Genomic DNA, 6,000 nt, shown 5'->3' with positions numbered 1-6,000 from the left:
AGCATAATTAACAATAGTAAAAATAGCATTTTAATATAAGCAATTACTACTGTAGATTAGAAACATAATTCTTCAAATGTAAGGTGAAAAACATTTTCTAGATGACTTCATTTAGATTACTTCCAAATAAAGAAAAATGTACTTTTTGCTCTAAAAATATTGTTTGTGTTCTTAACTAATTGGAAGATGTAATAAAAGTAAAGAATTAAAACTCTATGCTTTCAATCTTTTGTTACTTGATGCATATTATACTGAATTTAAATCTGAGGAAGTGTTGGATAGCTTGCATATATGAGTTTATATATATATCCTCCTCAGTTTTGTTTTACACTAAAAAAAATGGAGGATATGCTGTAGTGCACAGACACTTTTCTCAATGTTTGTAAATAATATATGGATAATGCTTCTATTTAAAATAACCTGATATTATTAATAATGAAGATTTCTTTTAAATAGTTACTATTCTAACACCTATCTATTTACCTTTACTGCTGTGTTTCAGAAGTAATTACCCCACTCTCCATTTTCTAATCCATCTTTTCTTTGAGGAGCTCAGAGCAACAGATTTCAATTCACCTACCCACTGACTGTCAAATAGATAAGGATGTAAGGGAGAAGCTTTCCAAGATCACAACTCTTGAACCTGAAGTTCTGATGATAATTACTTCGATAGCTCATATTTCTTTGCAGCATGTCCAAAGCAGTTTACAAAGAGAAAAGTTAAGTAATTATATAAATAATTTCTTATACATATTTCTCCAACATAAAAACAGGCATTGTAATAATCACCTTTTAAATATAGGCTATAATTTAAAACAAAGCCAAAAAAATGCAGCAGCATTGAATTAAAAATTGTATCACATATGTCAAAATGTGTAGAGAAAACTGTGTCTCTGTGGGGTCCTTGGGGCTCTGCAAGAAAAGTTGTTTCATTACCAAACGAAGCAACGTGACTTACCCCATAAGGCCCCCCCACAGGTCAACTCCCAGTTAGAAATATTCTCTTCTATCAGCACCACAATTTGGATAACTGGCTTGCCAACCATACAAGCTCTCACCTGTTCTATTTGACTCTTTAACGCTTCAGCGTCGCCATTAACGATGGCGAGGGCGATAGGGCCATTAAGGATGAGGTTGTCTTCTTCCACGACTCCCCCACCATTCACACTCCACCACGGCCTAGTCTCTTGTACAGTACTTCTTCCTCTACCGCCGCCTGCGAGTTGATTCTGTTCGTCATGGAAACCGTTGCCTAGTTGCAGAGGCCCATCCGAAGCAGAGTGTCCTCCCCCCCCCTTCTTTTGTTCTACCTAGTAACCAAGCGAGAGTCGCGGCAGTGATCGGGATTTCATTGGCTGCTTTTTTCTCTTCTTTCTTCGTCTTTCTCCCCCCTCCCCCACCAGCATTCAAGACTCGTGAGGGGGCGGGGCAGAGTGTGAGGAGAAAAGGCGCGGCGGTGGCCGTTGAGGAAGTTGTTCGCCGGCATATTGTACTCGATGGACCTGGAGTGGCGGAGGCACCTGAAGGAGGAGGAGGAGGAAAAGGAGCCGGAGGCAGGTACAGTAAACGGTGGCGGAGAAAAGGGAGGGGGGGTCTTTCATCCTCTTCCTCGTTCCTCAGCCGGTAGAAAAGGAGGAGCCCTTAATTTTCTTCCAAAAAGGAAGTATGAACGCTCCGCTTTCTTTTTCTTTTGTGTGGAGACCAGTTTCTCTCGCCCCATAGTAGCTGCCCCCCCCCCCCAGCTAGGCCATTTGTGTTGGACTACAGTGCCTAACATCCTCGGTCTCAGCAACTAAGGGTAGGTTGCCTTCTCTTGCTCGCTCCTTAGGACAATAAAAACGCGATTCAGCCTTGCTGAAGGAGAGGAGGTTGGAGAAAAAGGCTGCAGGGTATCTCTCTCCTTCTCTGCCGCTCTCCCGTCCTCTGGCCCCTTCTCTATCTCTCCCATATTCTCTCATATCTTCAGGTCAAAGTGGGCTTGGCACTGAAAGACGAGACAAATTAAGTACGTATCTGATTATGCTCTATCTTTTTAGATGGGGAAAGAAAGGGGGAGGATTAATGGAGGCTTTCTGTCTTTGTTTTCCCCATTTTTCGCCCCCCCCCAGGATATAAGGGAGCAGATACATAACATCATGAAATAATAATAATTGCTTATGTGACCATTAATTTTCTTAAAGCTTTTTACATCTGACTGAACCTAACCTAGACCTCCGTAGTGACTGTCAAACAAATAAGGCAAAATGTGTGAAATAAGATTTTTAAAGTGATATTTAATTAAAGGTCAAATCTTTTAATGTAACTGAGATTGCCTGTACTGAACCTCATTCTGGGGGGGAGCAATTAAAGAAAACACAATCTTTTTGATTTACTACCTTGCATCTTGTATGTAGGCACTTAAATAAGGAGGAATGTATACTGAATTATTTTCACCAAGGATGTGTTTTGCAGGAGCTAGAAGTAATCCTCAGTCAGAGTTGATTTAGAATAACCTTTTTTTAGATGGAAAATAACTTTCCATTGAGAAATTGATATTCCAAATCATCAATAGTGCATAATCTATAGTACACAAATGTGAAAATCTCTTTGCTTTACTCTTTCTCTAGAAGAAAGACAGGTGATAAATACATAAAGAAACCGCTTTTGTGGATTGCCTTTCAGTCTTATTGATGCTGGAAAAGAAATTGTAGAAAGGATCCTGATTCCGCAAAACAATTTTCCTATTCTTATGATATCTTAATACTGCAGAGATGCTTCCTTCATTGTCGCCACCATAATTCTAGCAGCAAATACATTTTACATAACCACTTTTGTCCTGTTTTAATTTCCATCCAGTAATGATAGAAGCAATTGTGTGCTTCATAGGAAAACTAAAATATTAAATATGCAAAGAAAATGAGATTAGTGTTTTAATACAGAAGGAGAAATTTTATTAGTTAAAATTTTACTGAGTGCCATACAAGGCATTGAGTACTAAGGAACATGTATGGGAAAGTTTTTCATTTCAGTAGATGGTAGCATAGAGAGTAAATTTCCTTTTTTAATTTATGAGATAATTCTTTGGAAGATATTATAGAATAATCCTATAAGCAAAGATTATTTAATGTGAATTATTTTTATTCCAATAATGCAATGAGAGATTCCCAAATCACTACTTCGTAAACTTTTAGCAGTTGTGGACTCCTAAATAAATATTTGAAATTAAAGATTTCAATTAAACATTTTCTCTATTTTTATTTGCAAAACTAAGAAATTTTTTGATAAATAAGATCATGATTATAGTTGCATTTGTGTATGCTTCCCTGCCCTGCCTGTTTAAAAGCTATTTTAAGCTAAATTTTCAACCAAAAAAATCTCCAAACTGCATGCTTTTTCACTTTTAGATTATTTTGTATATCCTATGCCATAATATTATTTTTAGCACAAACATGATGGAATGATCTTCTGTAGAAATTTCTTGAGTACTAAGGTGATAGGGGCAAGTTGATCTCCACTCTATGTCCTTTATTAAGATACTCATCTATGTATTTCCTATTTGCACTTTTCTTTTTGAATTACTTATGCGAGATCACAGTTGCAGTTAGCATCCACTTACAGACTCACAGTCGGTAACTTGGGATCTATTTTCTGTTGTCAGTTTGTGAATTCTGATGTATTGCTATTTTTATCACCTGTATGCTTCAATGAACTTTTTTTCAGCCACTGATTCATTTTCATGAACTAGCTGAACTTGCAAGGAATCTAGGAGGTGGGCACTGAAGTGATTAGTAGACTTTGGTTTAAGCTCCTGTCTAGCACTGAGGATGGTGGGAAGCTGTAGTTGACAACCTGGTAGACTTCTGCAAACCACTGATTATTTGACAAGACCAGGATACGGGAATCATTGAACTAATTTTTTTAGTGCTTTAAGAGATTATGTTCTATTTTGTGCATCTGCTTTCTTTTAGAAATCAGACAGTAGCCATAAGAATAGAACAAACCTGAATAACAGAGTTGGAAGGTACCTTGGAGGTCTTCCAGTCCAACCCCCTGCTCAAGCAGGAGACACTATACCATTTCAGACAAATGGCTGCCCAATCTCTTCTTAAAAGCCTCCAATGGTGAAGCACCCACGACTTCTAGAGGCAAACTGTTCCCCGATTAATTGTTCTCACCCTTGGGAAATTTCTCCTTAGTTCTGTTTTGGATTTCTCCTTGATAAGTTTTCATCCATTACTTCTTGTCCCATCTTCAGGTGCTTTGGAGCCTCTTACATATTGGAAGACTGCTATCATGTCATCCCTAGCCCTTCTTTTCACTAGCCTAGATATGCCCAGTTCCTTCAGTTGTTCTCCATGTTTTAGTCTCCAGTCTCTCAATCATCGTGGTTGCTCTTCTCTGCACTTTTCTAGAGTCTCAATATCTTTTATGTATTATGGTGACCAAAACTGGACACAATATTCCAAGTATGGTCTTACCAAAGCACTATAAAGCAGTATCAACACTTCATGTGATCCTGATTCTATCCCTCTTGTTGATATGCTTAGGATCCATTAGTTGACAATTAAGGAATCTGATTTTTCTTCCCTACTTATGTCACTGGATTGTTCTTTCACACTTAAATTTCAGAACTAGTAGTTTGCTGTTGAAATATTAAAAATGGTACCACTAACAACTTATAGAATACATCTTTGTCTAAGTTCCAGAGGTACATTATTATTGTCATTAGTGATTATATGGATCATTTCAGTAATATGCAGAAATATTGAGGGTTTTTCCCCGAGTTACATGATCCTTACTATCATATATTATCTGAGTTGTTATGTGCATGATTGTTGTATATGAAGTAAAATGTGAGTGGCAGCACAACTTAAATAATTGTGATGAGATTAAAAAGCTGGTATGCTGTTGGAAATTGAAGTAGCAATGTTTTATATTAGCTGGCAGTTCACATACTTTATTGGGCAGGGTGGTTGTTGGCTTCCTAAAAGCTTTGGGGGGTCTCTTTTTTTACTGTTGTCACCTGTTTATTAATTTGATTTATTTGCTTTTGAAGTATAAACAAATTTGGAGATGAGCAGAATCTAAGTTATGTAAATAAATGTAAATACATAAATGAATGTTTCTTAGTTGTATATTTTGAAGATTGTATATGCTGAATCTCAGTAAAGCCTGATAGTTTGATTTAGTTGCCAGAGACCCTGTAGGAGATATCACCAAAATGTTTAATATGACAAAATATGAACATTATTAAATGGTCTAGAAATTATATTAACTCTGTTTTAATGGAAAAATACCTTATATTTTTATCTTGATCCTATATACTTTTTGGCATATAGCCATAGATATCTTGAGTGATGAAATATGTTCACCCTGATGCTGTGTACTTGTGTTATGGTACGGGACCTAAGTAAAAAAGTGTTTCAGTTGATTTGCATCATGATGATGTGACATATGTTTTATCATTTGTTCACACTTGTTCTTTTGGAAATCTGTGTATCAATTCCCAAGATGTAATCTTAAGACCAAATGCAGTGCCCATATATAACAAAAACAGTTTTGTTACAGAAAAATAAATATAAATAATAGTAAATTACAGAAAATTTATTCTAACATTTGTGGCTTAAATGCCTCAAGTGGTATTAAATATGTTTACAAAATAATGAAGTTTTAATAGCAAATTAAAATTTGCATCTTCCCCTTTTAATTACTGAGATTGAGACTCAACATACTGTTTGTTATACAGTTGATATTTACATTTTTGGTAAACTCATTCAATGAATCCAAGCTCTGCAAGCTGAGATAACGTGCTCCATTGATGCATTCACACAATTTCACAGTAACCATGAGATAAATCGTAAAACAAAGTTCAGGAATACTCCTTTATCCCATTGCTTTGCAAATCTGTGTACACTACAAGCTGTATGATTGTTTGAAGAGAAATGCATCTGTACCAGGCTCTAAGTGTTTTAATTAAATAAAAGAATTTGAGTAGTTCTCCAACTATGTGTGATTAACGTA

The 6,000-nt window shown here is 36.2% G+C and overlaps 1 protein-coding gene across 1 annotated transcript in view; it reads left to right on the top strand.

The window, feature by feature from the left end:
• The first annotated feature begins 1,541 nt into the window (after positions 1-1,541).
• Positions 1,542-6,000, top strand: part of FZD3 (frizzled class receptor 3) — a 29,727-nt gene continuing 25,268 nt past the window's right edge. The window contains exon 1 of the mRNA XM_015825067.1: positions 1,542-1,557. The gene's annotated coding sequence lies outside the window, so the exon portion shown is untranslated. The remainder of the gene's footprint in view (positions 1,558-6,000) is intronic.

The sequence above is a fragment of the Protobothrops mucrosquamatus genome, unplaced genomic scaffold, assembly GCF_001527695.2.
Source record: "Protobothrops mucrosquamatus isolate PMUCROS unplaced genomic scaffold, P.Mucros_1.0 scaffold2473, whole genome shotgun sequence".
Classification (NCBI taxonomy): Eukaryota; Metazoa; Chordata; class Lepidosauria; order Squamata; family Viperidae; genus Protobothrops; species Protobothrops mucrosquamatus.
This window is presented reverse-complemented; position numbering and strand designations above follow the sequence as displayed.